We start from the raw sequence: 22,590 nt of genomic DNA, 5'->3' as shown, positions 1-22,590 counted from the left end.
TTACTAACCGGTATCAGTATGTTGTTACTTCGGCATCATTTTGAAACGTGTATTACAATTAAATCACGGTCAAATATGTCCATCTTGTTGTAGTTCTAGCCCTCTTGCCAGCGCTCCTCTCTCTAGTTTAGCATACTCAGCCCGACTCAGCCCTGTTTGTTGGCCCCGATAGAACCACAATTTTCTAGGGCCAGAAAAGAGGTGAAAAAGTGGCCCCGCGCCGTGCCGCGCCGGTACTAGGCCTAGTGGAACCACAACCAAAAAAGGGGACGGCACGACACGGCACGCTTAAAGCGAGCTCCGCGCTGCAGTGGAACTGCGCCATTAGTTGTACATTAGCAGTCAACTTTAGTAAGATATGCACATTTCAACTATAGTCTATGTCTTTGAGTATGGACATAATGCAGTCACCTCCCAACTTCATAATGAGTCATTATTCTGTACTATATTACTACAGAAGTTACCTGTAGATTGCATATTATTGACATGCAGTGATACATATTATCTCAACATTTGATTTGGAGACTTAAGCTGAATGTGCCTTCTGAAGTGGATATTCATTGCCTGAGCTTCTTAGCATTGTTTAAGTATTGCTGCTGCTGCCAGAGTTGCAACGAGAAACATCAACAACTCTGATTGACCACTTGTTAGGTGATAGCAGTCCGTTCATATCAGGTGATGGTTGAGAGTGCGGGTGTTTACTTACAATGGTCGTTGAAACTAATCAAAAATGAGACGGGGTTGGCTGGAAATGTCTGCATTCAGTACTTAAGAAGGGTACATCTTTGCAAGAAACAAGACTTCCACTGAGACACAGCAAAGGAGATGTTGGAAAGGAACCCCTTGGAAAACGGTAAAATCATGATGGAAGATGCCTTTACTGTAGGAAACTGAAAGTCTTTGATATTGGCCCAACTTGAGGATTGGTTTGCAATTGAATTCAGCAAGTGCTTCCTGTTGGGGCGGTGGAAGAGGACAAATGCTACAGACTATAACTAAACATGTCATTGAAATCACATTCAGATTACCCTAAAGCAAAACACTAATGTATTGTTTTCTTCATAAGTGCTTCTCTTTGGGGTTGTCTTGGTTGTGAGGAATTCAACATAAATATTGTTTCTCAAATGCTCACAATTTGTTGCATCTATTTGTATCTGATTCCATCACATACAATATCATTTCAGTCTTCAGAGTTCAGATTTGGTCATTATAATAATCTTTACAAAAACACTAACTTTGTTCCAATTGTAGTAAGTGCTTTTGTTGGGGTAGTTTTGCTGACCCAGCATCATCCAGCGTGTTATCTATATGTTCATATGCAATGTTTCATTTTACGTTTTTTTTAAGACAAAAATAAAAGTCAGAGAAGATGGTGGAAAACCCCACGTGGAAACTCATAAGCCATGAAGAGATGCAAGTCTTTGATATTGAACCAACTTGAGCATTGATCTGAGTCTGAATTCAATAAGTGCTTCTCGTTGGGGCGGTTGAACATGACAAATGCTACAGACTGTAAAGGAAGAATTATATGTCATTGAAATAACATTCAGATTACCCTAAAGCAAAACACTAATGATTTTTGTCTTCATAAGTGCTTCTCTTTGGGGTTGTCTTGGTTGTGAGGAATTCAATATAAATATTGTTTCTCAAATGCTTACAATTTGTTCAATCTATTTGTATCTGATTCCATCACATACAATATAATTTATGTCTTCAGAGTTCAGATTTGGTCCTTTATTATTACCTTTACAAAAACACTAACTTTGTTTACATTGCAGTAAGTGCTTTTGTTGGGGTAGTTTTGCTGACCCTGCATCATCCAATGTGTTATCTATTTGTTCATATACACACTTTATTTTTACATCATATATTAGAAGACAACAAGAAAAGTCAGAGAAGATGGTGGAAAACCCCACGTGGAAACTCATAAGCCATGAAGAGTTGCAAGTCTTTGATATTGAACCAACGTGAGCATTGGTCTGAGTCTGAATTCAATAAGTGCTTCTCGTTGGGGCGGTTGAACATGACAAATGCTATAGACTGTAAAGGAAGTATTATATATCATTGAAATCTCATTCAGATTACCCTAAAGCAAGACACTAATGATTTTTGTCTTCATAAGTGCTTCTCTTTGGGGTTGTCTTGGTTGTGAGGAATTCAACAGAAATATTGTTTCTCAAATGCTCACCATTTATTGCATGTATTTGTCACCAAAATTACCCAAACACAGGCACTGACTTGAGTGTAATGCAGTAAGTGCTACTTGTTGGGGTAGTTTTGTTGACCTGTATTTCTCCCAGTGTGTTAGTTGTACATTAGCAGTCAACTTTAGTAAGATATGCACATTTCAACTATAGTCTATGTCTTTGAGTATGGACAGAATGCAGTCACCTCCCAACTTCATAATGAGTCATTATTCTGTACTATATTACTACAGAAGTTACCTGTAGATTGCATAGTATTGACATGCAGTGATACACATTATCTCAAGATTTGATTTGGAGACTTAGGCCCCGCTCACACGGGACCGTTTGCGTTTATGCACAGTATGCGTATTCAAAAAAGTCTTCCGTTCACATGCATTTGTTTCATTTAACGTGTCTGTTTAAACGAGGCCGCTGGAAACGCTGTAGTACATATGCTGGGACTGTAAGTGGCGCTGTAACTTCCGCCAAAATACACCAAAAGCCGCGAAGAAGAGCAGCCTGGAGCAGCCCCGCAGCAATGTTGCCATGGCTACCCTTCTGTTTAAGCCCTGAAACTGAAACTGAAACTGAAAGAAACTGAAAGAAACCGAATCTGTTGTTGCTGATGGTTGTGGTAGAGGAGCTGTATATTTTTGCACTAATATCTGTAGCATGGTCAGTAGCAGTAGCACTAGCAGTAGCTACTGACAGGAGGAAGTCAGTGTGTGTGGCGATTGCTGGTATTCAGCGGGATATAGTCATTTCCTCAGCATATGGATAAATGCAACGGGGAAGTTAACTGAAAGAAACCAAGAAGCACGTCTCTGTGGATATTGCATCGAGAGGACGGCTCAGAAAGAGAGATATTCTCTACAAACACCGGGTGAGATGCACCTTTGTCAATATAATGGATCAATGCATGAAATCTGACTCTGTTTATTTTGTTTAAGGAGTATATTGGGCGTTAACAATTCTGGTTTGCCTTTTATAATATTATTTCATTCAAGAACCCCTTGTGCGTTTAATTAACACAGCTATTTTTGATGGTTGCTACAGCAGTGAGCAGGAGAGGTGCTATTTTTTTTTTTTTTTCGCTATTTTTTCAGGAAATATTCGTATAGAGGTGATTACACGGACTCGGTTGACCCCCCAGAGCGTTTCGTTTGCAAATCTATCCACCTTGGGACCCGTTATCGTTTGTGGGGTCAGTTTCTATCGGCCTCGAGTAAATAATAGGGCTATACGCACGCGAAACTATGCAGATACAAGCAGTTTTCTCCTCGTGTAAACGGCGCCTTAAGCTGAATGTGCCTTCTGAAGTGGATATTCATTGCCTGAGCTTCTTAGCATTGTTTAAGTATTGCTGCTTCTGCCAGAGTTGCAACGAGAAACATCAACAACTGATTGACCACTTGTTAGGTGATAGCAGTCCGTTCAGATCAGGTGATGGTTGAGAGTGCGGGTGTTTACTTACAATGGTCGTTGAAAGCAATCAAAAATGAGGCGGGGTTGGCTGGAAATGTCTGCATTCAGTACTTAAGAAGGGTACATCTTTGCAAGAAACAACACTTCCACTGAGACACAGCAAAGGAGATGTTGGAAAGGAAGCCCTTGGAAAACGGTAAAATCATGATGGAAGATGCCTTTACTGTAGGAAACTGAAAGTCTTTGATATTGGCCCAATTTGAGGATTGGTTTGCAATTGAATTCAGCAAGTGCTTCCTGTTGGGGCGGTTGAAGAGGACAAATGCTACAGACTATAACTAAACATGTCATTGAAATCTCATTCAGATTACCCTAAAGCAAAACACTAATGTATTGTTTTCTTCATAAGTGCTTCTCTTTGGGGTTGTCTTGGTTGTGAGGAATTCAACAGAAATATTGTTTCACAAATGCTCACAATTTGTTGCATCTATTTGTATCTGATTCCATCACATACAATATCATTTCAGTCTTCAGAGTTCAGATTTGGTCATTATGATAACCTTTACAAAAACACTAACTTTGTTCCAATTGTAGTAAGTGCTTTTGTTGGGGTAGTTTTGCTGACCCAGCATCATCCAGCGTGTTATCTATATGTTCATATGCAATGTTTAATTTTAAGTTTTTTTTAAGACAACAAGAAAAGTCAGAGAAGATGGTGGAAAACCCCACGTGGAAACTCATAAGCCATGAAGAGTTGCAAGTCTTTGATATTGAACCAACGTGAGCGTTGGTCTGAGTCTGAATTCAATAAGTGCTTCTCGTTGGGGCGGTTGAACATGACAAATGCTACAGACTGTAAAGGAAGAATTATATGTCATTGAAATGTCATTCAGATTACCCTAAAGCAAAACACTAATGTATTGTTTTCTTCATAAGTGCTTCTCTTTGGGGTTGTCTTGGTTGTGAGGAATTCAACAGAAATATTGTTTCTCAAATGCTCACCATTTATTGCATGTATTTGTCACCAAAATTACCCAAACACAGGCACTGACTTGAGTGTAATGCAGTAAGTGCTACTTGTTGGGGTAGTTTTGTTGACCTTTATTTCTCCCAGTGTGTTAGTTGTACATTAGTAGTCAACTTTAGTAATATATGCACATTTCAACTATAGTCTATGTCTTTGAGTATGGACAGAATGCAGTCACCTCCCAACTTCAAAATGAGTCATTATTCTGTACTATATTACTACAGAAGTTACCTGTAGATTGCAAATTATTGACATGCAGTGATACATATTATCTCAACATTTGATTTGGAGACTTAAGCTGAATGTGCCTTCTGAAGTGGATATTCATTGCCTGAGCTTCTTAGCATTGTTTAAGGCCCCGCTCACACGGGACCGTTTGCGTTTATGCACAGTATGCGTATTCAAAAAAGTCTTCCGTTCACATGCATTTGTTTCATTTAACGTGTCTGTTCAAACGAGGCCGCTGGAAATGCTGTAGTACATATGCTGGGACTGTAAGTGGCGCTGTAACTTCCGCCAAAATACACCAAAAGCCGCGAAGAAGAGCAACCGAGCAGCCCCGCTGCAATGTTGCCATGGCTACCCTTCTGTTTAAGCCCTGAAACTGAAAGAAACTGAAAGAAACCGAATCTGTGGATATTGCATCCCGACCAAGAAGCACGTCTCCGTGGAGAGGACGGCTCAGAAAGAGAGAGATATTCTCTACAAACACCGGGTGAGATCCTCCTTTGTCAATATAATGGATCAATGCATGAAATCTGACTCTGTTTATTTTGTTTAAGGAGTATATTGGGCGTTAACAATTCTGGTTTGCCTTTTATAATATTATTTCATTCAAGAACCCCTTGTGCGTTTAATGAACACAGCTATTTTTGATAGTTGCTACAGCAGTGAGCAGGAGAGGTGGGGAGAGGCGGGGCTATCGTTATTTTTTCAGGAAATATTCGTATCGAGGTGATTACACGGACTCGGTTGACCCCCCAGAGCGTTTCGTTTGCAAATCTATCCACCTTGGGACCTGTTATTGTTTGTGGGGTCAGTTTCTATCGGCCTCGTGTAAATAATAGGACTATACGCACGCGAAACTATGCAGATACAAGCAGTTTTCTCCTCGTGTAAACGGCGCCTAAGTATTGCTGCTGCTGCCAGAGTTGCAACGAGAAACATCAACAACTCTGATTGACCACTTGTTAGGTGATAGCAGTCCGTTCATATCAGGTGATGGTTGAGAGTGCGGGTGTTTACTTACAATGGTCGTTGAAAGCAATCAAAAATGAGGCGGGGTTGGCTGGAAATGTCTGCATTCAGTACTTAAGAAGGGTACATCTTTGCAAGAAACAACACTTCCACTGAGACACAGCAAAGGAGATGTTGGAAAGGAACCCCTTGGAAAAAGGTAAAATCATGATGGAAGATGCCTTTACTGTAGGAAACTGAAAGTCTTTGATATTGGCCCAACTTGAGGATTGGTTTGCAATTGAATTCAGCAAGTGCTTCCTGTTGGGGCGGTGGAAGAGGACAAATGCTGCAGACTATAACTAAACATGTCATTGAAATCACATTCAGATTACCCTAAAGCAAAACACTAATGTTTTTTTTTCTTCATAAGTGCTTCTCTTTGGGGTTGTCTTGGTTGTGAGGAATTCAACAGAAATATTGTTTCTCAAATGCTCACAATTTCTTGCATCTATTTGTATCTGATTCCATCACATACAATATAATTTCAGTCTTCAGAGTTCAGATTTGGTCATTATGATAACCTTTACAAAAACACTAACTTTGTTCCAATTGTAGTAAGTGCTTTTGTTGGGGTAGTTTTGCTGACCCAGCATCATCCAGCGTGTTATCTATATGTTCATATGCAATGTTTCATTTTACGTTTTTTTTAAGACAAAAAGAAAAGTCAGAGAAGATGGTGGAAAACCCCACGTGGAAACTCAGAAGCCATGAAGAGGTGCAAGTCTTTGATATTGAACCAACGTGAGCATTGGTCTGAGTCTGAATTCAATAAGTGCTTCTCGTTGGGGCGGTTGAACATGACAAATGCTACAGACTGTAAAGGAAGTATTATATGTCATTGAAATCACATTCAGATTACCCTAAAGCAAGACACTAATGATTTTGGTCTTCATAAGTGCTTCTCTTTGGGGTTGTCTTGGTTGTGAGGAATTCAACAGAAATATTGTTTCTCAAATGCTCACAATTTGTTCAATATATTTGTATCTGATTCCATCACATACTATATCATTTATGTCTTCAGAGTTCAGATTTGGTCCTTATTATTACCTTTACAAAAACACTAACTTTGTTTACATTGCAGTAAGTGCTTTTGTTGGGGTCGTTTTGCTGACCCTGCATCATCCAATGTGTTATCTATATGTTCATATGCACACTTTATTTTTACGTCATATATTAGAAGACAAAAATAAAAGTCAGAGAAGATGGTGGAAAACCCCACGTGGAAACTCATAAGCCATGAAGAGTTGCAAGTCTTTGATATTGAACCAACTTGAGCATTGGTCTGAGTCTGAATTCAATAAGTGCTTCTCGTTGGGGCGGTTGAACATGACAAATGCTACAGACTGTAAAGGAAGAATTATATGTCATTGAAATCTCATTCAGATTACCCTAAAGCAAGACACTAATGATTTGGTCTTCATAAGTGCTTCTCTTTGGGGTTGTCTTGGTTGTGAGGAATTCAACAGAAATATTGTTTCTCAAAAGCTCACCATTTATTGCATGTATTTTACCATGGCGGCCGCTGAGAAGCGCATCCCGGAGCTCCTCTACCTGATGGCCAGCAAGCCGACCTCAATCACCCAGTACCTTCTCTATGGCTATCTCACCCTTCATTGGAGCCTCCTGTATGGCCACCGTCCGGGCGTGTACGCAAACATGACCAACACTGAGGTCTTAGAGGCGGACAAAAGGGGAACTGCTGAAGGCTACATCATCCATGTGCAGGATCACAAGACGGCCAAGACATTTGGCGAAGCACAGCTGGCGCTTACAGTAAAGGAGTTTAGCTGGGTCATGCGGTGGATGGGGATTAAAGAGGCATTGCTGGGTCCTCAGAATGAATTCTTCCTTTTCACAACAGGGATTTTGGCCTCCAAGAACCTGAACGCTCACTTGAAGAGGGCATGGGCTGATGCTGGGCTAGAAACAGCCGTCACCTTCACAATCCTGCGCACTGCCCTGGCTGACAATATCAAGCATGTGTCACGACATAACCACGGCTGACCGGTTCTACGCGAATGCGCCTGGAATAAAGGAGGCATTGAAAATCCGCTCCATGTTCAGGGCGTCATCGGTTGCGGCAGCAGCTGCATCAGCATCAGAAGGATGTCTACCGCCGTCAGATGGGGATACCTCCGAAGAGGGCTCCGGGGCTGAGAGCAGCAGACAAGACCCCAACGATACCTCTTCTTCAGCCTGATGGGTCATTGGAGCGGGAGCAGCAGTGGAAGCGGAAGCAGCAGTGGAAGCGGAAGCGGGAGGGAAAGAGGCCAATGAAGTCGGGACCGGGGCCGGTTGACACTCCTGAGGAGGGGGCAGGGGCCGTGGACTCAACCTGTTTGCCCTGGTGCACCGTACGAATTAGACCCCTAATATGGTCCCCGGGCCCCCGCTAAACATTGGGAATATTTATACCGTGTATACTGTTTTTGTTATGCATACTGTGTATACTGTGTATACTGTTTTTGTTAAAATAAAACATTGTTATAATTAAATAAATATTAAATATAACCTTGAAGGTTCCCAGGGGCAGATAAAGTGCCACTTTCCATCACTTTTTTTGTGATGAGCGCTCAAGTGTTGGCGGAGGAGGTATAAGCCAGAGGAGGGTGAAAAAAAGTTAAAGTGTTTGAACCTCCAGCCCAGAAGGGGGGTGGTGGTGCCAATAAGAAGGCCGAATTTGGATGCTGAGGGGCGGGCAGCATTAAGGTTACCAGGGGCATGAGAATACCCTCCACAGAAGGGGTGGTGGTGCCATGAAGAAGGACGAATATGGATGCTGATGGGCGGACATAAAAGCACCACAAAATCCACCCCCCTTTTAGGGTCACCAGGGGCACAAGGTTCTGGTGGGTGTGAATACCTGGGTTTAGTCCGTGGGGGGAGTGCTTAACTGCGGGGGCCCGGGGACTCACGGTGTGCAAGGTTATGAAGGTGCCACTGTTAGGGAGAGATGCTGGAGGTCATTAGTCCGTCCTTTGGGGGTCTTGGAGGGGCCACAGAGAGGTGATTTCCCCGGTCTCTGTCCTGGATGTGTGAAATAAACAGAGTGCCACTGTTAGGGACTCATGCTGGAGGTGTTTAGTCCGTCCTTTGGGGGTCTGTGAGCCGGCAAAGAGAGGGGATTTACCCGTTGTCTCTCCTGGAAGTGTGAAATAACCAGAGTCCCCATTTCAGGGACACATGCTGGAGTTCTGTAGTCCGTCCTTTGGGGTTCTGTGAGGGGCTACAGAGAGGTGATTTTCCCGGGCTGCACAGCCTGCTCTCTGGGTACACTCTGCCTCTATTTACACCACTTTCCCCCGCCTTTCAAACACTTATTCCTGCCTTAAAAATTGAAATGTCGCACTTTCACACACATGTGTGTCACTTCGGCACACATGTGTCTTCGCGTCAAGCTCACCAGACTCACTCGGGATTCAATCAATGCTGGAGGTGTTTAGTCCGTCCTTTGGTGGTCTGTGAGCCGCCAAATAGAGGTGATTTTCCCGGTCTCTGTCCAGGAGGTCTGAAATAAACTAGGTGCGACTGTTATGGAGAGATGCTGGAGGTGTTTAGTCCGTCCTTTGGTGGTCTGTGAGCCGCCAAAGAGAGGTGATTTTCCCGGTCTCTGTCCTGGAGGTCTGAAATACACTGATGCACTATTCCCCGCCTTACAAACCCTTTTCCTGAGTTGAAAAGTGCTGTGATGCCGGCTTATTTTAGGTGCACTCTGGGGCAGAGATAAGGGTAAAATTAGGTCTGTCACTTTGGGTAACCGCACCACTAATGTACATCTCCCGAGAGTGGACGTCGATTATTCGTAAGGCCTCTAATACAAGAAAGGTCCCTGGCTCAAAACCGGGCAGAAACAATCTTCTTTGATCCTGATCAATTTCAAAGAACTCAACCAAGAATAGTTATCGGGAATCTAGATGGAGTAAAAAGCACTTTCAGAAATATGGCAGTTGAATGTTGAGTCTTTTCAAGACAATTGTTGGATGAGCAAGAAAATTGTTTGTTGAGCATGGCTTTTGAATTGTAAGGCTTTGGCTCTCCTTGTATTCAAATCGAAGAGGCATGTCGTCCTGTGAACAACTGAATGTTGTTAATAGCAGTTATGCTGAGGGTACTTCAATTCTGCAACCAAGGACTTTCTTTTCGTTCCTGCTCATAGTTTGTCCGGTCAAAATGGAAAATATAAAGGGATTTCTTTCCTTGCTTGATTTTGTCTGTCAAAAGAGCAATCGTTGAGCGCATTGCCGTGGTCCTTGATTGTAGTTCTCCTTCAATGATTTGAAGCATGCACTTGGTAGCTTTGTCATGGATGTTATAATGATGACCTTACGAAAGTTCAGTTGCCATGGTTCAGGTACGTGCTTATCCGAAAGTGTTTCCAAGGGCCTCTTGGTGGCATCCTCGTTCATGAGTTGATTGATGCTTGCCTCCTTTGGTGAATAAAGGCAGGCTGTTATTGAAAATTCTCCCCGTCGGGGAATTCGAACCCCGGTCTTCTGCGTGACAAGCAGAGATACTGTCCACTATACTAACGAGGAATGCTCTAGCAGTAATCCTAGCACGTCAATCCTAGCACGTCAACCCTAGGTGGCGCTTTTCGAGGGGTTACAGGTCATATCCAGGATAGCATTTGGGTTCAGTATACAGTTGCTGTCACGAAAATCAATGACGCTGCAGCTGTGACTGGATCCAGTGTAAAATCTCTCCAAGTCTCAGAAATCAACATGTGGTCCGTCGTTTTGAAGGTTTACAATGAAATATATACGTTGCATCTACGCGCAAACGTGTGCTTAGCTTTTCAGCAGTTTCTGTAGTGTAGTGGTCATCACGTTCGCCTGACACGCGAAAGGTCCCCGGCTCAAAACCGGGCAGAAACACTCTTCTTTGATCCTGATCAACTTCAAAGAACTCAACCAAGAAAAGTTATCGGGAGTCAAGATAGAGTAAAAAGCACTTTCAGAAATATGGCAGTTGAATGTTGAGTCTTTTCAAGACAATTGTTGGATGAGCAAGACAATTGTTTGTTGAGCATGGCTTTTGAATTGTAAGGCTTTGGCTCTCCGTGTATTCAAATTGAAGAGGCATCTCGTCCTGTGAACAACTGAAGGTTGTTAATAGCAGTTATGCTTAGGGTACTTTAATTCTGCAACCAAGGACTTTCTTTTCGTTCCTGCTCATAGTTTGTCCGGTCAAAATGGAAAATATAAAGGGATTTCTTTCCTTGCTTGATTTTGTCTGTCAAAAGTGCAATCGTTGAGCGCATTGCCGTGGTCCTTGATTTTAGTTCTCCTTCAATGATTTGAAGCATGCACTTGGTAGCTTTGTCATGGATGTTATAATGATGACCTTACGAAAGTTCAGTTGCCATGGTTCAGGTAGGCGCTTATCCGAAAGTGTTTCCAAGGGCCTCTTGGTGGCATCCTCGTTCATGAGTTGATCGATGCTTGCCTCCTTTGGTGAATAAAGACCTGCTGTTAATGAAAATTCTCCCCGTCGGGGAATCAAACCCCGGTCTTCTGCGTGACAAGCAGAGACACTGTCCACTATACTAACGAGGAATGCTCTAGCAGCTAACCCTACCTTAGTAGTGCTGCATATGTACAGACATGTACATGGGACATGAAAACAGTGCATCTCATATTGACAAAAAAAAACCTTACTAACCGAGTTTTCCAAATCACAAATAAGCCGTTGTGATACACGTGTAGACAACGTCTGCAGAATCATAAATGATCATTACAATGGGGTCATTAAACCATTATTTCGCTAAGATAAAAAACATTAAAGTTTTGGATTTTAGTGTAATTCACAAATGTTCCACCAGATGGTGCCACACACACCCAGGGGGAAAAGATAAAATATTAATCCAGGAATAAGTGTGCAAAATATGTGTACATTAGTGTTTAAAGTCGGGGGAACTGTTTTAATTCAGGACCAGGGTAAAAATATAACAGATTTACCCAGGAATAAGTGTGCAAAACATGTGGACATTAGTGTTTAAAGTTGGGGGGAACTGTTTTAATTCAGGACCAGGGTGAAAAGATAACACATTTACCCAGGAATAAGTGTCTGAATCATGGGTCCATTAGTGGTCAGAGTCGTGGGAAATGTTTTAATTCAACAGGAGAGGGTAATTCACTTCTTAACCAGTGAGCAGGGCTGCAAACATGGCTACATGAGTGTTAAAATACTGTCAAACTGTTTTAATTCAGTCATAATATTCGTTTTTAGACGGTGTACATTGGACTCAATAAATATACGGAGTTATGGACATAAACGTGTCAGTATAGACGGGAAAATGTACATATTAATCATATTTAATTTGTTAAATGTACAAGAAGCTAAAAACAGCAGAATCACTGCTTTAACCTGTTAAGCCCGAGAGACCCCGGTACCGGGGCACTGCCGCAACATCTTGCAGGAAACAGTGTCTGAGGGCATGTTCATTTAATAAAACTAAGAATGTTTTATATCCATGTAACGGGAAGAAACTCATCTAACTGATCATTTATATTTTATTTTCAAAAGAAAACCCACAATGCTAACACTGAGCCTCTGAATTAGCAACGAGCGAAAAATGCTAACACCTTACTGCACCGAAAATCACTCACAAAACCTTATTATTTATCTTTTCACCACATCCAATACATCGATTCACATCGTGAGGTGACACAGAATCTATTGACACCGACATTACCACTGAATTATACGTATTTGCGACGTTATAAGCAAAAACGGACATCAAAACAGGTGACGCTAGGTAGCTAAAAATGCTAACATTTTTACCTTGGCTCTGTAGTCTCTCCAAAGTGGTCTTCAATGGCATTAAAATGATAAAAACGCTGCTGAAGTTAATCCATAGGTTAATCTAATGTGTCTGTGTCCCTTTGAAATGATTTCTGATAATCCATAAGCATTAAAACTGCTTTTCCGTTTCCAGATGTCAAAGCTAGAGATAGGTTCACTCTGATTGAAAATTACATGCGCGAAGCCCCCACCTTTTCTCTTCACAACGTGTGTGTGTGGGGGACTCCCCCTTCGATTCTATTGGCTCTAACGGTCAGAAAGAGGTGTCAACCATCAAAATCGAGCAAGGGGGGCCAGAGATATGGAAAATCCACCCAAATGACCCCAGAAGTGGTTTCTTTTTGCTAAATCTCTCTAAAAAGGTCAAATGTCACTTGTTTTGCATCAATCTTGATACAGGGTACTTATTATATGTTGTACTTTGGATTCCTAAAGCTTTTAGTCTACTAACCCATCATCCAAGGGTGTTTTTCACTATCAGTAAAAAATAATTTTTGGACGGACACTATAAATTACAGTTTTTTACTATGTAAAATCTGAATTTTCTTTAAAATAAAAAACATCTATATTGATTCTGACTTTTCTACATCCAACTCACAGGTTTATCATTACTTTGAGAAAAAATATTATTAATTTAACCCTTTTAGAAGGGAAGATATGGTCATTTGTTCTGGGAATGTCATTTTCGAGCCTGAGACCTGAAAAACAGGCTCAGGGCTTAACAGGTTAAGCAGCATATCACACTCACAGGCAGACATACACACACCCAGGGGGGGAAATATAACAGATTTACCCAGGAATAAGTGTGCAAAACATGTGTACATTAGTGTTTAAAGTCGGGGGAACTGTTTTAATTCAGGACCAGGGTGAAAAAATAACAGATTTACCCAGGAATAAGTGTCTGAATCATGGGTACATTAGTGCTCAAACTCGATTATAATGTTTTAATTCCGGAGGTTTTAAGTGTGGTTTCACTCGTCTCACACACCCAGAGTGTTAACAACATTTTTACAAATTTTATAAATTAGTCTAGAGCTCCATCTATTGTAATTTGAGTGTATTACACGTCTGTCCATGGAACGCGAGTTTTGCGCCATTTGAGTGGAGTAAACTCATAGGCAGCTGGAGTAACATGTAAATTGAGACGCATTGGGACATATCATCATCACTTTCAATGTTAACCTTGTACATAGGAGGCACAATTCGCTTACCCAGAGGTCGATGGATCGAAACCATCCTCTGCTAATTGTGAATGCTTTGGATCAACAGATTCTCTCCGTCCATTTTAACCCTGTTCACAAGGCCATATTTACATAAGACGATGCATACGTTATCTCAAGTGCTAAAGTGTAGCCGATGCAAACGTTGCTGCGATGATCAACCTACAGTCCTCCAATCTTCCAACTGAGCTATGGAGGTGTGCATACAAGCTTTAATTGTTCAGCCTGTGTATTGATGCGGAAAGTAATCATCAAACAACAGTTGTCTTGCAAAGCTTCAACATTCACTCGTCTACTGACCTTGGCTAGGGAAATTGTCAAGATTTGGGAAGAGCCCTTTGAGTAACTCGAGGAGCCAAAACAACACATCTTGGGCCGCAGCCAGGTATAGGAGAGGTGTGGTCTGTTGAGCACAACATTGCCTCTCTGCTCATTTCAAAGGATATTGTTCTGTTTGTTTCAACCAACTATGACCTTGGCGCATACTGGTGCAGTTTGCAGTTGAAGGTGAAGCGGTAGAGAGATGAGCTAGGACAACAACCTGGTCCTTAACACCTCTAAAACCAAGGAGTTGACGATTGACTGCAGGAGAACAAAGAAGGAAGTCCATCATATGTGTGGAAAACTTCAAGTTTCCTGAAGTCAATATGTCAAAACATCTTACAAGGACCTCCAACACATCACACCGGGTTAAAAAGGCCCAGCAAAGACTCTACTTCCTCAAGAAACTAAAACAAGCCAGGCTCCCACGGAAACTTTGTGAAGAAACAAGGGGATGAGTGGTAACTTGCTCACTCTGCCCTTTACCTCCACACTACATTACATTACTGTTAAGAGGTAGATATTGAACCCTACTGGAGCTGTTTTCACTACTCTCCAGCTGCCAGCTGTCATACATTCCATGCATTCCTTTTCACAAGCTTCACATACAGATACAGCATTCCCTGGTGGTCTAGTGGCTAGGATTCGGCGCTCTCACCGCCGCGGCCCGGGTTCGATTCCCGGTCAGGGAACACTCTTTACTTACTGAATATCACGGCCCTTTCATTAAAAACAACTCCCACATAAAACTATACATTGTGCGGACATTGTGCGGACATTGTGCGGACATTGTGCCCACATACCGTGTGGTTCCATGGTGTAATGGTTAGCACTTTGGAATCTGAATCCAGCGATCCGAGTTCAAATCTCGGTGCAACCGTACTTTGAGTAGGCACGTGCTTACTCAACAGACAATCATCAGTGCCTCAGACACAATGAACATAAAAGGCAAAACTCCTGCAATTGTACTTTTTTAAGGGCCTCTATTGCCAAAAGTAAAGAAGAACGATTGGATCTGGTATGCGCTGCCTTTGTCAAGGTTGAAAATTGAAACGGCCGACAATGAGTACAGTACATTTTTGCCAGCCTTGGACTTCTAAACATCGAGCAGAGTGGCGCAGCGGAAGCGTGCTGGGCCCATAACCCAGAGGTTGATGGATCGAAACCATCCTCTGCTAATTGTAAATGCTTTGGATCAGCAGATTCTCTCCGTCCATTTTAACCCTGTTCACAAGGCCATATTTACATAAGACGATGCATCCGTTATCTCAAGTGCTAAAGTGTAGCCGATGCAAACGTTGCTGCGATGATCAACCTACAGTCCTTATATCTTCCAACTGAGCTATGGAGGTGTGCATACAAGCTTAAATTGTTCAGCCTGTGTATTGATGCGGAAAGTAATCATCAAACAACAGTTGTCTTGCAAAGCTTCAACATTCACTCGTCTCCTGACCCTGGCTGGGGAGATTGTCAAGATTTGGGAAGAGCCCTTTGAGTAACTCGAGGAGCCAAAACAACACATCTTGGGCCGCAGCCAGGTATAGGAGAGGTGTGGTCTGTTGAGCACAACATTGCCTCTCTGCTCATTTCAAAGGATATTGTTCTGTTTGTTTCAACCAACTATGACCTTGGCGCATACTGGTGCAGTTTGCAGTTGAAGGTGAAGCGGTAGAGAGATGAGCTAGTTACGTGTCTGAGTCTCTGTGTAAAGATACCATCTCTTTGTATACAGTGTGGACATTTTGTGTGGTTCCATGGTGTAATGGTTAGCACTCTGGACTCTGAATCCAGCGATCCGAGTTCAAATCTTGGTGGAACCTTTAGTTGAGTACCGTGAAAAAAGCCAGCTTCTCCATCTCAGTTGTAGCAGGATAGTGGTTGCAATATGGAAGATGAAGACTGACTTGAGAATAAGTCTATCTAGTGAAGTCAAGGGAATTATCTGAGTGGCGTTAGGACAACAACCTGGTCCTTAACACCTCTAAAACCAAGGAGTTGACGATTGACTGCAGGAGAACAAAGAAGGAAGTCCACCATATGTGTGGAAAACTTCAAGTTTCCTGAAGTCAATATGTCAAAACATCTTACAAGGACCTCCAACACATCACACCGGGTTAAAAAGGCCCCGCAAAGACTCTACTTCCTCGAGAAACTAAAACAAGCCAGGCTCCCACGGAAACTTTGTGAAGAAACAAGGGGATGAGTGGTAACTTGCTCACTCTGCCCTTTACCTCCACACTACATTACATTACTGTTAAGAGGTAGATATTGAACCCTACTGGAGCTGTTTTCACTACTCTCCAGCTGCCAGCTGTCATACATTCCATGCATTCCTTTACACAAGCTTCACATACAGATACAGCATTCCCTGGTGGTCTAGTGGCTAGGATTAGGCGCTCTCACCGCCGCGGCCCGGGTTCGATTCCCGGTCAGGGAACACTCTTTACTTACTGAATATCACGGCCCTTTCATTAAAAACAACTCCCACATAAAACTATACATTGTGCGGACATTGTGCCCACATACCGTGTGGTTCCATGGTGTAATGGTTAGCACTTTGGATTCTGAATCCAGCGATCCAAGTTCAAATCTCAGCGCAACCGTACTTTGAGTAGGTACGTGCTTACTCAACAGACAATCATCAGTGCCTCAGACACAATGAACATAAAAGGCAAAACTCCTGCAATTGTACTTTTTTAAGGGCCTCTATTGCCAAAGGTAAGGAAGAACGATTGGATCTGGTATGCGCTGCCTTTGTCAAGGTTGAAAATTGAAACGGCCGACAATGAGTACAGTACATTTTTGCCAGCCTTGGAGTTCTAAACATCGAGCAGAGTGGCGCAGAGGAAGCGTGCTGGGCCCATAACCCAGAGGTCGATGGATCGAAACCATCCTCTGCTAATTGTAAATGCTTTGGATCAGCAGATTCTCTCCGTCCATTTTAACCCTGTTCACAAGGCCATATTTACATAAGACGATGCATCCGTTATCTCAAGTGCAGCCGATGCAAACGTTGCTGCGATGATCAACCTACAGTCCTCCAATCTTCCAACTGAGCTATGGAGGTGTGCATACAAGCTTAAATTGTTCAGCCTGTGTATTGATGCGGAAAGTAATCATCAAACAACAGTTGTCTTGCAAAGCTTCAACATTCACTCGTCTACTTACCCTGGCTGGGGAGATTGTCAAGATTTGGGAAGAGCCCTTTGAGTAACTCGAGGAGCCAAAACAACACATCTTGGGCCGCAGCCAGGTATAGGAGAGGTGTGGTCTGTTGAGCACAACATTGCCTCTCTGCTCATTTCAAAGGATATTGTTCTGTTTGTTTCAACCAACTATGACCTTGGCGCATACTGGTGCAGTTTGCCGTTGAAGGTGAAGCGGTAGAGAGATGAGCTAGTTACGTGTCTGAGTCTCTGTGTAAAGATACCATCTCTTTGTATACAGTGTGGACATTTTGTGTGGTTCCATGGTGTAATGGTTAGCACTCTGGACTCTGAATCCAGCGATCAGAGTTCAAATCTCGGTGGAACCTTTGGTTGAGTACCATGAAAAAAGCCCACTTCTACATCTCAGTTGTAGCAGGATAGTGGTTGCAATATGGAAGATGAAGACTGACTTGAGAATAAGTCTATCTAGTGAAGTCAAGGGAATAATCTGAGTGGCATTAGGACAACAACCTGGTCCTTAACACCTCTAAAACCAAGGAGTTGACGATTGACTGCAGGAGAACAAAGAAGGAAGTCCACCATATGTGTGGAAAGTTTCCTGAAGTCAATATGTCAAAACATCTTACAAGGACCTCCAACACATCACACCGGGTTAAAAAGGCCCAGCAAAGACTCTACTTCCTCGAGAAACTAAAACAAGCCAGCCTCCCACGGAAACAAGGGGATGAGTGGTAACTTGCTCACTCTGCCCTTTACCTCCACACTACATTACATTACTGTTAAGAGGTAGATATTGAACCCTACTGAAGCTGTTTTCCACTACTCTCCAGATGCCAGCTGTCATACATTCCATGCATTCATTTTCACAAGCTTCACATACTGATACAGCATTCCCTGGTGGTCTGGTGGCTAGGCTTTGGCGCTCTCACCGCCGCGGCCCGGGTTCGATTCCCGGTCAGGGAACACTCTTTACTTACTGAATATCACGGCCGTTTCATTAAAAACAACTCCCACATAAAACTATACATTGTGCGGACATTGTGCCCACATACCGTGTGGTTCCATGGTGTAATGGTTAGCACTTTGGAATCTGAATCCAGCGATCCGAGTTCAAATCTCGGTGCAACCGTACTTTGAGTAGGCACGTGCTTACTCAACAGACAATCATCAGTGGCTCAGACACAATGAACATAAAAGGCAAAACTCCTGCAATTGTACTTTTTTAAGGGCCTCTATTGCCAAAGGTAAAGAAGAACGATTGGATCTGGTATGCGCTGCCTTTGTCAAGGTTGAAAATTGAAACGGCCGACAATGAGTACAGTACATTTTTGCCAGCCTTGGAGTTCTAAACATCGAGCAGAGTGGCGCAGCGGAAGCGTGCTGGGCCCATAACCCAGAGGTCGATGGATCGAAACCATCCTCTGCTAATTGTAAATGCTTTGGATCAGCAGATTCTCTCCGTCCATTTTAACCCTGTTCACAAGGCCATATTTACATAAGACGATGCATCCGTTATCTCAAGTGCTAAAGTGTAGCCGATGCAAACGTTGCTGCGATGATCAACCTACAGTCCTCCAATCTTCCAACTGAGCTATGGAGGTGTGCATACAAGCTTAAATTGTTCAGCCTGTGTATTGATGCGGAAAGTAATCATCAAACAACAGTTGTCTTGCAAAGCTTCAACATTCACTCGTCGACTGACCCTTGCTGGGGAGATTGTCAAGATTTGGGAAGAGCCCTTTGAGTAACTCGAGGAGCCAAAACAACACATCTTGGGCCGCAGCCAGGTATAGGAGAGGTGTGGTCTGTTGAGCACAACATTGCCTCTCTGCTCATTTCAAAGGATATTGTTCTGTTTGTTTCAACCAACTATGACCTTGGCGCATACTGGTGCAGTTTGCAGTTGAAGGTGAAGCGGTAGAGAGATGAGCTAGTTACGTGTCTGAGTCTCTGTGTAAAGATACCATCTCTTTGTATACAGTGTGGTCAATTTGTGTGGTTCCATGGTGTAATGGTTAGCACTCTGGACTCTGAATCCAGCGATCCGAGTTCAAATCTCGGTGGAACCTTTAGTTGAGTACCGTGAAAAAAGCCCGCTTCTACATCTCAGTTGTAGCAGGATAGTGGTTGCAATATGGAAGATGAAGACTGATTTGAGAATAAGTCTATCTAGTGAAGTCAAGGGAATAATCTGAGTGGCGTTAGGACAACAACCTGGTCCTTAACACCTCTAAAACCAAGGAGTTGACGATTGACTGCAGGAGAACAAAGAAGGAAGTCCACCATATGTGTGGAAAACTTCAAGTTTCCTGAAGTCTAGGGCTGCGTTTCACTTCGGTTAAATGGATTCCTTGCGTCCCTCACTTGCGTCGTTTCCCTGCGACTAGTCCCTCCCACCAGGGAAGCATGGAGAGACGCAAGGAAACCACGAGAAGCAGGGAAATGAGTTTTAAGAGCAATGGGACGTCCTTTCCTCCGGAGCGTCACGTGAAGCGACGTCCGTTTGTGATGACGCTGCACAGCTGATCGTCTGACAGCAGCCAGCTCTGTCCCCGTTATTTTCACAAACAGCCCCGCCTCTGTTAGTACACATTTACTGACACAAACATTTGTATCATCTGTTGTAGACCCAAATAAATCAAATCAAATAAGAACTCATTCTCAAAAAAGATAAACGCCATTCTTAAAATGTATAAACGAACAATAGTTAGATTAATATTGATTAGAGTGCACAATAGAAATAAAATAATTGAGAGAAGAAAAAGAGATATGTTATCTATCAAAACCCAGTTAGATTAACATTCATTGGATTGCACACTTTGTCTGTTTGTGTGGATATGTAGCAAATTAACATTTTAAATAGCACTTAATGACTGACTGAATGGAAATGACAATAAATGAAAATGTAAAACGAAACAAGCGATCAATTGAATGTTTCCAATAAATGAATAAAATGATTTTTGACCACTTTGTTGTTCAGATATATCACATATTTGTAACTGAATGATGCATGAATTGAAACAAAACACGGTATGAACTGAGGAGTGAGTCCCGTGAGTTTCATGTGTTTCTTCACTCCGCTGGGAAACTGCTCTCATTTCAAGAAGCATCAGATCAGTGCATGCGCTGCATCGTCCAATCAGTGAGCGATACACAGTAAGGGGGCGGGACGAGTGTCTGAGGATTTCATCGAAGGATGGTCTGGTGGTTCCTCGATTATAGCTCCTCCATTATCGCTCCTCGCTCCTCGCTCCTCGCTCCTCCGGCAAAAAATAAGACCATTGGGACGCTACTCAAGATGGCGCAGACAAATCAACTTCCGGTGAGACCGAGACCGAGGAGCGAGGAAACGAAAAATAAGAGAAGTGAAACGCAGCCAATATGTCAAAACATCTTACAAGGACCTCCAACACATCACACCCGGGTTAAAAAGCTCCGCAAAGACTCTACTTCCTCGAGAAACTAAAACAAGGCCAGGCTCCCACGGAAACTTTGTGAAGAAACAAGGGGATGAGTGGTAACTTGCTCACTCTGCCCTTTACCTCCACACTACATTACATTACTGTTAAGAGGTAGATATTGAACCCTACTGGAGCTGTTTTCACTACTCTCCAGCTGCCAGCTGTCATACATTCCATGCATTCCTTTACACAAGCTTCACATACAGAAACAGCATTCCCTGGTGGTCTAGTGGCTAGGATTCGGCGCTCTCACCGCCGCGGCCCGGGTTCGATTCCCGGTCAGGGAACACTCTTTACTTACTGAATATCACGGCCCTTTCATTAAAAACAACTCCCACATAAAACTATACATTGTGCGGACATTGTGCCCACATACCATGTAGTTCCATGGTGTAATGGTTAGCGCTTTGGATTCTGAATCCAGCGATCCGAGTTCAAATCTCGGCGCAACCGTACTTTGATAAGGGAATGCTCTGGTTTTTGGACAAAATTAACATGGGATCACTCCCGGCACCGGACGTACTTCGTCTCACTGGAATAGTAACGGTCATAGTGAATATAAAATCGTCCCCATGTATCCGGCCAATGACGGGAGAGGTTTTGAAAGAGACAAAACACTGTTCCATACATTTAAAAACACTTAAACAATTAAACAATGTTTACCTGCCAACAAGCAGCAGTGTGCTGTCATTTCAAACATGTTACCCCACTGTTTAACACAGTTTTACCTGTGTTTTGAAGACTCTTTCCTGGGTCAATGTGTCCTCTTTCTCCCCCCCCTGGGTGTGTGTGAGACAAGTCAAGTGAGTCAGCCTGCCAACCAGCAGCAGTGTGCTGTCATTTCAAACATGTTACCCCACTGTTTAACACAGTTTTACCTGTGTTTTGAAGACTCTTTCCTGGGTCAATGTGTCCTCTTTCTCCCCCCCTGGGTGTGTGTGAGACAAGTCAAGTGAGTCAGGCTGCCAACAAGCAGCAGTGTGCTGTCATTTCAAACATGTTACCCCACTGTTTAACACAGTTTTACCTGTGTTTTGAAGACTCTTTCCTGGGTCAATGTGTCCTCTTTCTCCCCCCCTGGGTGTGTGTGAGACAAGTCAAGTGAGTCAGGCTGCCAACAAGCAGCAGTGTGCTGTCATTTCAAACATGTTACCCCACTGTTTAACACAGTTTTACCTGTGTTTTGAAGACTCTTTCCTGGGTCATTCTGTGCTCCAATGTGTCCTCTTTCTCCCCCCCTGGGTGTGTGTGAGACAAGTCAAGTGAGTCAGGCTGCCAACAAGCAGCAGTGTGCTGTCATTTCAAACATGTTACCCCACTGTTTAACAACACTTTTACCTGTGTTTTGAAGACTCTTTCCTGGGTCATTGTGTGCTCACCAGGGGCACGAGAATACCCTCCACAGAAGGGGTCGTGGTTCCGTGAAGAAGGCCGAATTTGGGTGCTCATAGGCAGCCTGCTGCAGAGTCATTTTCAGGCTCCTCTCCACAATTGTCCCCCTAAAATGATTTAAAATCATTATTTTTGCATTTAAATGCATTTATTCTATCATTTCTATGGTTCCCCAACACAATGCACATAGTCTGGAGCTCACTGGGTCCTGCATATAATTTAATCAGGCGTTTAACACTTTTTCCCATGAAAATGATTTTAATCACTATCATGGGGCTATGAAAATAAAATTCCGGGTAATGCAGAGGCAACAAGTGCACCTTTTACTATTTAAATGTATTTGTA

The 22,590-nt window shown here is 42.9% G+C and overlaps 13 non-coding genes across 13 annotated transcripts; 11 read left to right on the top strand and 2 right to left on the bottom strand.

Annotated features, from left to right (window-relative positions):
* Window positions 1–10,339: 10,339 nt before the first annotated feature.
* On the bottom strand, window positions 10,340–10,412 carry trnad-guc. The gene has a single exon. It is a non-coding gene; the product is annotated as a tRNA-Asp (tRNA).
* A 266-nt stretch (window positions 10,413–10,678) lies between these two features.
* On the top strand, window positions 10,679–10,751 carry trnav-gac. Its single transcript has one exon. It is a non-coding gene; the product is annotated as a tRNA-Val (tRNA).
* A 609-nt stretch (window positions 10,752–11,360) lies between these two features.
* On the bottom strand, window positions 11,361–11,432 carry trnad-guc. Its single transcript has one exon. It is a non-coding gene; the product is annotated as a tRNA-Asp (tRNA).
* Window positions 11,433–14,842: 3,410 nt separating this feature from the next.
* trnae-cuc lies at window positions 14,843–14,914 on the top strand. The gene has a single exon. It is a non-coding gene; the product is annotated as a tRNA-Glu (tRNA).
* A 116-nt stretch (window positions 14,915–15,030) lies between these two features.
* trnaq-cug lies at window positions 15,031–15,102 on the top strand. The gene has a single exon. It is a non-coding gene; the product is annotated as a tRNA-Gln (tRNA).
* An 868-nt stretch (window positions 15,103–15,970) lies between these two features.
* On the top strand, window positions 15,971–16,042 carry trnaq-cug. The gene has a single exon. It is a non-coding gene; the product is annotated as a tRNA-Gln (tRNA).
* A 545-nt stretch (window positions 16,043–16,587) lies between these two features.
* On the top strand, window positions 16,588–16,659 carry trnae-cuc. The gene has a single exon. It is a non-coding gene; the product is annotated as a tRNA-Glu (tRNA).
* A 1,026-nt stretch (window positions 16,660–17,685) lies between these two features.
* On the top strand, window positions 17,686–17,757 carry trnaq-cug. Its single transcript has one exon. It is a non-coding gene; the product is annotated as a tRNA-Gln (tRNA).
* Window positions 17,758–18,283: 526 nt separating this feature from the next.
* trnae-cuc lies at window positions 18,284–18,355 on the top strand. The gene has a single exon. It is a non-coding gene; the product is annotated as a tRNA-Glu (tRNA).
* Window positions 18,356–18,449: 94 nt separating this feature from the next.
* trnaq-cug lies at window positions 18,450–18,521 on the top strand. The gene has a single exon. It is a non-coding gene; the product is annotated as a tRNA-Gln (tRNA).
* Window positions 18,522–18,747: 226 nt separating this feature from the next.
* trnam-cau lies at window positions 18,748–18,819 on the top strand. Its single transcript has one exon. It is a non-coding gene; the product is annotated as a tRNA-Met (tRNA).
* A 570-nt stretch (window positions 18,820–19,389) lies between these two features.
* trnaq-cug lies at window positions 19,390–19,461 on the top strand. The gene has a single exon. It is a non-coding gene; the product is annotated as a tRNA-Gln (tRNA).
* Window positions 19,462–21,068: 1,607 nt separating this feature from the next.
* trnae-cuc lies at window positions 21,069–21,140 on the top strand. Its single transcript has one exon. It is a non-coding gene; the product is annotated as a tRNA-Glu (tRNA).
* The last annotated feature ends 1,450 nt before the right edge of the window (window positions 21,141–22,590 follow it).

This window comes from Trematomus bernacchii, unplaced genomic scaffold (assembly GCF_902827165.1).
Source record: "Trematomus bernacchii unplaced genomic scaffold, fTreBer1.1, whole genome shotgun sequence".
NCBI lineage: Eukaryota > Metazoa > Chordata > Actinopteri > Perciformes > Nototheniidae > Trematomus > Trematomus bernacchii.
This window is presented reverse-complemented; position numbering and strand designations above follow the sequence as displayed.